The 9,291-nt window shown below is 30.7% G+C and overlaps 1 long non-coding RNA gene across 1 annotated transcript; it reads left to right on the top strand.

The window, feature by feature from the left end:
* The first annotated feature begins 6,540 nt into the window (after window positions 1–6,540).
* Window positions 6,541–9,023, top strand: LOC112681851. The gene is made up of 7 exons (XR_003148440.1): window positions 6,541–6,801; window positions 6,960–7,097; window positions 7,308–7,430; window positions 7,644–7,781; window positions 8,014–8,203; window positions 8,653–8,857; window positions 8,929–9,023. It is a non-coding gene; the product is annotated as an uncharacterized LOC112681851 (long non-coding RNA).
* Window positions 9,024–9,291: the final 268 nt, after the last annotated feature.

Raw genomic sequence — 9,291 nt, forward strand, 5'->3', positions numbered from 1 at the left:
GACTCATAGTGTCGATATTAATAGACGTATTTTCTAATGCGATCGCATTAGAAACTGTCTAAAATTATATAAACAGTCTTATCATTTTTTAATAATAATATTAAGTGTTCAAATTGTCAAAAGAATATACAATCATTTTTTATGAAATTATCTTTAATATATCTAAGTGAGATTTTTTTTTTTTATTTTCTCGGTAGAAATTTCTGACCCAGTTCGGCCTTGAATAATCTCACAGTGGAAGTAATACGCTTACTTGTCAACGACCAAATATCCTGTTAGTTTGTTAACGTTTAGTTAGAAGAAACGTTTTAAAACGTTTATACACCAAACATTAGTAGTAATAGCTTAGTACGTACACACAAAGGCCACTCATAAAGGGAGATTATAGTCCCCCTCCTTTGCTATGCCACTGTCTCGCGGTAGTGGCTTTCGACGGCTGCTGGTACCCCTCACGTTTTTTTTTTTTGTTTTTCTCCTCCGCATCTTAAACCCTACGACTCGCGGACCCCAGATAAAACGGATCACTAACCGCGAACGTGAAATTGTGCCCACCAGCCTACTACTATTTATTCCTCTCGTTGCGTGACGGCACTTCGTGACTTCTTCAATAACGCGAACGCGTCCGAGATACGGTCTGAAAGTCTAAAACGTTATCCATTTCGGTCGATTTTCGTTATAAGTTTTCACTATTAAATGTCACGCAGAATAATAACGCATTTCGTTCGCGAATCATAATTGAAATCAGCTGACAGAAACTAATTTGGTCATCCCAGGGGTCTTGTATTATTAATTTTTTTTACTAGTTGGCAATTTGCTCTCCTAGTCTATCCAATATTCTCTAGTCGTTTATTCCTAATAAACTTTTAGCTATTAGGTCTGTTGTACAATACCTGTAATTCCTCGTTTCTTATTTTTTCTTAGGTATTCATTTCTTGGTTGAATCTATGCTCCGGATTATTTTTCTATCTTTTTTTTTTTTTTAAACCATGTCTCTCAAGCATATGGTGTTGATGTTTTAATCGCAGTAGGCAGATTAATCATATCTTTGTTATATTTAAATAATTTGTTCTTACAATAGTTTTTAAATCAAAAGTTTTTTTTTTGTTTTTTTTAAGAACATTTCCATAAGAACAGACTATAGTGTACAAACGTTTATTTTTGTTGAAATTGCAATGTTTTCCATGGTCTAAGGAACTGTAACTAGGAAAAAAATAATAAATAATAAACAATAGGATTCATTTAACACTTTTATTTTAAACGAGTCATTATTAGGTTGTATAAAATGTGCATATATAATATCTTTATAAATCGAAAGATAGGTTTAATTTAAGATTTAATAATTACATTGTATTACAAAATGCTACGTTTACTTATGTTCTCAAGTAAGATTTACAAAAGGATCATAAAAGTTATTTAATAGTTATTATATTTTGTTGTATATATTTATAGTTATTATGTTGTTTGTGTTCTTTGAAATTGTACATTAACTTTTTTTTAAATTGTTCAACAAAACCTTTATTTTCCTAGTCATAGAAGGAGCTTGATATGTAGCCATAGATGAAAACATTGCCAAAGGTAGATAATATTTTTCGAGTTTGAAAACAGAAGCGAATACATTCTCTTCTGCAGTAGTATCATATATTGGTAAGATTTCCAATAACTAATATTAAATTTCATATCGCAAGCACGTAAAAATAGCTAACTATGCCACCATACCATTACTTTTATCACAAGCGATTAAAAAATACTCTAAACCAGTAACTCATTCTAGTTTCAACCTGATTACTTAAATTGCATGTTAGTTAAGTTACTCTTTTAGCAATCTTATTTTGTGTTAATGAAATATCCTGAAAAGCTTTTAGATTTTTGGGATAAATAATTTTAAATAATATTAGAAAAACAATGGGACAGAATTTTTTTTTCCATAACGTTGGACATATGATTGACTGGGCGGCGGTCGTTTGGGCGAAGGTAATAATTTTAACCAAAAAAATAATTGTTCCATTTGTTTGACTATCATGTGTACCGTTTGGGCAAGTGAAATTATTTTTACCTGTGCGAGGTAAAAATCTGATGACAGGTACGGATGATATTATTGCTAATAAAAAATAAAGAGTTTATATAAGAAACATAGAATAAATATAAAAGAGGGGATATTAACCAATTAGAATACATAAAATGTTTAGTTTTAAAATATCAGGCTGATAGATTGCTTTAAAAACTACTAATAATTATATTATCTGTAATTTTATTTTATTAATTTTAATTTTTTGACTGCAGATTATTTCCTACTTATAAATAATAATATTATTAATATCCATATCAATATTTTTTTTAAATAGAACTTATTATTAATTATTTATATTTTATATGATTTTTTTTTCAATTAATTGTTGAATGTGTATCATGAACATTTTCATACAAAGCCAATAGATTACTAAATACTTATATAGTTAGTTTTTTTATACTTGCATATTAACAATATTCATATCAATATTTTTTTTTTTTTTTAATGTAACTTATTGTTAAATATTTATATTTTATATTATTTTGTTTAATAATTGTTGAGTGTATATTATAAGTAATTTTTAAACCATCCAAACGGTATTTCTAGTTAAATAATCCTTGCCCAAACGGTATATATCTATTTACCCAAACGGTATATATTTATTCGCCCAAACAGACTATATTTTGGGTAGATTCACCCAAACGATGTACGCCAGATCGACTGTGTGGTGACGTTATTGAGTTGGTGACTGTTGGACTCTGAAGCCGAATCGGTTGTGTGAGACTATGGTGGAAATGAGGAGGAGCCTTTTTAGAAGAATTTTTTCGAAGATTTTCGTTATGGTCTATACGATGCAGGATTTGCAGGTGATCTGTTTGGTTTGAGAATGAGAATTATCATAGAGAATTTCCAGGCCCTAGAAAAGCGTGACAATCTGTCTAAGACATTAAATAATTATATAATGAGATGAATGCGATAAATGATTTACGTTCAATGAGTCGGAGTTGGCGGTGGTGACGGGAATTTCGAGCGCGCGTCTCTTACACTCGGATGTTGCGGACGCATCGCTAATTGATGGGCCGTGGAGATGAATATGGGTCGATCAGATCTGAGGAATGTCTGTTGACGAGTGGTGTATAGAAATCGCGTCGTTATTTGTCAACTCTATTACGTACGAACCGCATCGTACATAAATATTTTAACCCGTCGCCGTCTCATATCCACAACAACGATATAATATATTTACTGTCCCCTACTTTCCCTATAAATATATATAAAAATGTTTTCCTTATCTTGCGAGAGAAGACAATGGAAATTGTCTCGACTAAACGGCGAATACCGCGCATACCGCATACCCCGTTACTATGGTGTTTTTGCAAGCGCCGGGGTAGTCCGTGGCTCGCGTGCCGAAGTTTTTCTGTTCTTTTCTCTCATCCGTATTTCTCTACACGTTTTTGCCACAATTTTTTCATCTTACTTTTATCGATTTTTATAATAAGACTGTAATGATGAACATCATTCATTTAATTGCAAAAGAATGCACAAATATTTTATCATAATGTATACTAATCATATGTACGTAATTTTAAACCATTTTAAATAATAAATAAATAACGGTTTCTTCGATGCCCTCACGGACAACACAAATCGAACAATAAAGACTATTGACATCTTAATCTTCAAAGGACAGGTCCAAGGCTCATGCCATCATACGTCCCTGTATAACAGGTACACACAACCATCCCCACAGAGCTCTTGATCTTAAGTCGTCAGTGCATGCGCACCGATTGTAAGATTAACGAAGCAGACTCTCTATCTTTGGTCGTCTATGCATTCGATCATAAGATTAACGAGAGAATTTATACGTGCGATTTATCTGATTTGTCATTTTTCATCCGCTCGACTTGTGTTCTTCGTACGAGTGTTGAAGAGTATCCGGTTCCAGTGCAATTAAATTCTGCATCTGTTCTTTTTTTCAACCTCATATCGATATACGGAAAAACAAGTAAGTGCTGCTTTATTTAACTTGACAGACTGTACGATTGCGCTGATCGGCTTTCGAACCTTTACAACCCTGAGAGGTCTCCCTTAAATAAGGAGGAAGGTAAAAATCCATTAATACATCGTAAAAATCCACACATTTACATATATCTTCACCATATATATCTATCCCCCTTTCACCGTTACTTTGGTATTTTTGGGCTATTACTAGACAAACGAAGGAGAATCGATGTCTCGATTTCACATGGAATTTTTAAATGATGATTGTATTTTTTATGTGGTGTATATATAACTGATGAAAAAATAATTGAATTAATACAATGTATTATATAACATTTAAAATATGCATAATAGCGCCCACATTACACACTCATGATATGGGAATTAAATGACATTCTTTTTAAACACAGTTATGTTAAATGGAAATGACATAAAAATTAAATCACTGTTGTATAAGTATTCAAATTGCCGTAATTTTGTTGGGGAGTTATCAGATTTTATTCGGTTATATTTATCCATGAACTGCTAATTTTATTTCCATTGCAATCAACATTATTTTAAAGCCAGATTTACACACTAAGATAAACGCTAGCAATTTAAAGTAACGATCGAATTGTTTCGATTTATCGTCGAATGTAAATCTTTTTTCTTCAAATTTCCCATCGAAACGATCGCCAGAGGTTTTTGTCGATATATTTTTCGCTTGGGAGCGGGTAAAGTAGAACATCATTTGTATCCCCTTTTCTTATTACGTGTGTGAACTTCATTCTCCGTAGAGTTGGTCAGGTGGGGAGCAATGTGGAGCAACCAAAACGATGGTCGGAGTGAGGGACTACAAAATTATTTTTGCAGAATGCTTTATTGCACGTAAATAGCACATTTTAGCGATTTATTGGAATTGGATTGGGTGGTTGATGCCAGCCGGCATCAGTTTCTGCGATTCGTAACGATAACCGTAAACATTTAACAACCATTTATTCGTATAATTTTACTTAGTTTTCATTGTCTGTTCACGGTAAAGGTTGTGCTGAGCAAACTGAGTTCTGAGTGAACTGCGGCCGATAAAATATGTCGGACAAGAAATCTTAGCGTGAAAACTGTAATAACTCTCTTCATTAATTTAGACAGTAAAATGTCAACCACATCGTTAAGATTTATCGTAGTGTGTATACCCGACTTAAGAATAATATGTCCAAAAGTATTCATTTTGATAACTCGGAATTAATTTATTACATACTATCTGTTTTTATAAGTTCAAATTACAAATTAGTACTTAACAAAAATTAAACTGGTTTCAATCCAATCGATTAGTATTTTCTTCTTTTAGTAGGGTTGGGGATATAATTAATACCTCCCCCCCCCCTTATATGAAAGAGGCCGTTAATTTATATCTTCGAATAAGCACAGGTCAATAAATTATCTTATAACTTAACCTTCTTTAAAGTAAAAATATGATTGGCTTATATGTAGGTATATTATTCAAATATTATATTCCACTACATTAATAAACGCACAAGTATGTTACATAATAAATAATGTAATTTATTCATCATGAGTCTTATCAAACATGGATAAAGGAAATCACGGTCCAAGATAGAATTGAAAATATATATATATATATACCTACTTTAGGAAGTGTACGCGATTGAGAAAAATAAATAAATAGAACTAATTATTTAAATTCATTAGAATGCCTATATATTTAATTAGGTTGCTGTTTTTGTTATCTTATCGAACATTGGTGTTTTAAGTACTATGTAGATGAAAAAAATTATAAAATTTAATTTTTATATTAATTAATAATAAGGAAGTATTTTATGCAATTGTATTGATTCGATGTTCTCTATTTACGGTACTAATCTCATCCGAACGTGGAGATATGTCCGTTGTCCTTTTCTGTTTTTATTCTAGTTTTATTGAACACCTCGTCGATTTCTCTCGTCACTATAATCGGGAAAGGCAAACGAGAGTGAACTTGACACTATGAAACACGAGATTTTTGTTCGAATAGCATTGACATTTGTTGCTTTTTCGATTTGTTTATATAAATAACACGTCTGCGAATTGTTGAACCACCCAAACGTTGAACGAAAACTCGCCGTGTAATCCTTTGTGCGGGACCAAAATACCGATCCAAAACGCTGTACATAAGTTGATCCCACTAAGCGTTACTTTTGTTCGTGCTTCTTTAAGCTTGAAGTAGACGAACAGTAGCCGTACACCCTTACGTCGGTCACCACGCGCTGTTGTGCATTTACTTGCTCGTAACACGCAGTGACAAAACTAGATAAGTAAGTAGTAGTAGTAGTAGTAGTATAAGTAGTAGTAGGTAACTAGGGGTAGGGATTCGAGGATCCGGACGTAACATTTTAGAGGGTGTAATAATACTCTATAATTGACCGCTAGTTTGATATTTTTAATTTTATTACTGATAATGTATTTAAAACACGTTAATTAATGTACGGCTTAATATAACTTATATATGTAGTATAAGGAAATAATAATTTTAGAAATATGCAACCAAGGTAACTATAACTCCATGACTATATGTTTGATGTTTTCATTGAATTTAGTTTCATCTACGATCTGACATTTTCTTACGAGAAAACTGTTGTTTACTATCAGTTGTGATTTTTTTGTGTAAAAGAACCCTGTCGACTCAGTGCGCGGCAACGTTCTATTATACATTTACCGATTGCAAATCGGCATTGCGTTCATAATCCAAAGTTTATACACTACGATCGGATCATGCATTTTGGTAAACATTATTGGAATTCCCAAAACTCAAAACCGTAAGTATCGTTTCATATTACAAGTGTTATTTTTCCAATGGCATATACTAACAGTGATTTTGAATTGGTATTATGTTAAAATTCTTCTTTTACAATTATAAATATAAGTTTCAATTGTATCGAAAACGCTGAATAATAAATCATTTATCATTTTTCAGATGATGAAATCACTCTCCCCTCATCTGTTACTGTGACGGAGTTAACTTCGGTTCCAGTACAGTTATCAAGTTTATCAACCAACGGTACTCCGAGAAGAAGACCAAGACTTCCACCATTTTCACCAATTTCCCGATTAGGTCTAAATGCTTTTTTTACATCATTCTGTGTAGATTACTTTGTACTTGATATACTAATATATTCCCGACGACTTTTATATAGATTAATCTTATTTATTTGGTTGTAAAAAACAATTTTACATTAATCAAGAAAAAATATATATAATAATATATAAGAATAATTAATTTTGTATTGAAATTCTTATTAAACTAAATTATACTGTTTTACAGACAATGAAAAGCCTCTTTCTACAACGATTACTGGAATTGACTTTACTTCAGTTCGAATAAATTCATCGAGTTCTCCGAGAATTAGACCGAGACGTCCAACATTAGCGTAAATTCTTCGATTAGGTCCGAGTGCTGCTTTTTACATTTTACATTTATTTATTTAGAGTTACATTGTACTTAATGTACAAAATTTTATGACCAATGATTTTTGCCCGCATGACTCTTACATTTTTTTTTTAACATCTGTCGTAATATGTTATGAACAAAAATAAGATAAACACTCATAATTCGTTTATATTGAAAATTCTAATTTAGCTATTATTTGTCGTTTTACAGATAATGGAGAGATTGTCCTTACAACAATCAACGAAATGCAATGAAGTTCAGTTGGAGTGAATTTAATGAGTTCACCAGCCAACAGTGCACCGACAACTATATCGAGACGTGCACAATTGCCAACAATTCCTCTATTAGGTTCGATTGTTGCTTTTACATTTTTACATCGATCTGTATAGAGTACCGTTTTACTTGGCACATATTATTCTAAATTATTCTTGAATAATTTAATCATATCAATTTTTTATCGCTTTTTAAATAAAAAAAAAATGTTTATATTAGTTATAAATATATATAATTAGTTTTGTTACATTAAAAATTAATTTTAGTGCAATTTAATGTTGATTTAAAAATTATATTTTTTTTAAAGATTCTGAAGAAATAGTCCAGACATCATGCCGACAGAAAGAATACATATAATATACGAAGTTAATGATCTGCAGATTAAACGTCGTTAAGAATTGGCTAACAAAAATGACGGGAAAAATCAAATAAACCAATTAATTAGAAACATCGAATCAGAATTACGATGCAATATTTGCTTTGAAATTTTTACTAAGGTAAGTGTCTTATAACTTAAAAGAGTTCTAGAATTTTACTTAACTTAGAACTCTAAAAAAATATTAAATAGAAATTTAACATAAAATATTTGCTTCATTTCCAAGTAGTGCGTGAATGTATTGATTTGATGATTTTGGTTTAAAATTGAAATTAAAATTTACTCTAATATCTTTATAAATTTTTTCTTCATTAATAAATTGAATTTGAGGAAATATTAGTGTTGTGAACAATTATGAATATTTAATTTCATGCAAGAATTATTATAACACCTATTTTAATTAGTAGGTACCAATTTAAATACTTTTCTGAGCTAATTTCTTATGTTTAAGCATAGCAATAATATGTTGACTAGACAACTATAACAAATAACTCACCTAGTATACAGGATCAAAATCATTGAAACTTCATCGAAATATTGCCGATATGTATAGTAATTTTTTTTCCGCAGCCAACTATTCTTAACTGTTCACACATGTTTTACCATCAGTGTATTGAAACTTGGACGAACAGTATTAATAAATGTCCATTATGTCGAACGTTGGTGACAAATAAGACGTATTGTCTTCCATTAAACACATTTTTAAATAAAATAAGTCCCTGTTTATTAGATGAAATAAGTGGAAGACGTGAATAACTGAAAATAAAAATAATGAGTAATATTTAATTTTTTTGGAAATATAATGTACACGTAAAGGAACATCTTAGTTAATTTTATATTTTTTAGATGGTACGACTAATATAAGCATACAATGAAATAATAGAAATAATATGATGCACCGCATTGGACTGACGTGAAGATACCGAGAGGAATAATACTAGTGAAGAATAATATTATAATAATATTATTATTAGTAAGGAATAATATTAGTAAAAAAGAAACAATAATCTTAATGCAAATTTCAATGATGCAATTTTATCAGTTCTTCAGTAACAAGGAGAATGCTTTCGTTTTTTTTTTTTTTGTAACACTATATATTTCTCAGCGCTTGTCTGCCTCATCTTAATTTTGTAGAATTGTTTTTTTTTTAATTGTAATAATTTTTATGATTTCAATTTTTTTTTTCTATTCAGTTAAAGCATATTTTTA

The sequence above is a fragment of the Sipha flava genome, unplaced genomic scaffold (assembly GCF_003268045.1).
Source record: "Sipha flava isolate LNK unplaced genomic scaffold, YSA_version1 197_pilon_pilon, whole genome shotgun sequence".
Classification (NCBI taxonomy): Eukaryota; Metazoa; Arthropoda; class Insecta; order Hemiptera; family Aphididae; genus Sipha; species Sipha flava.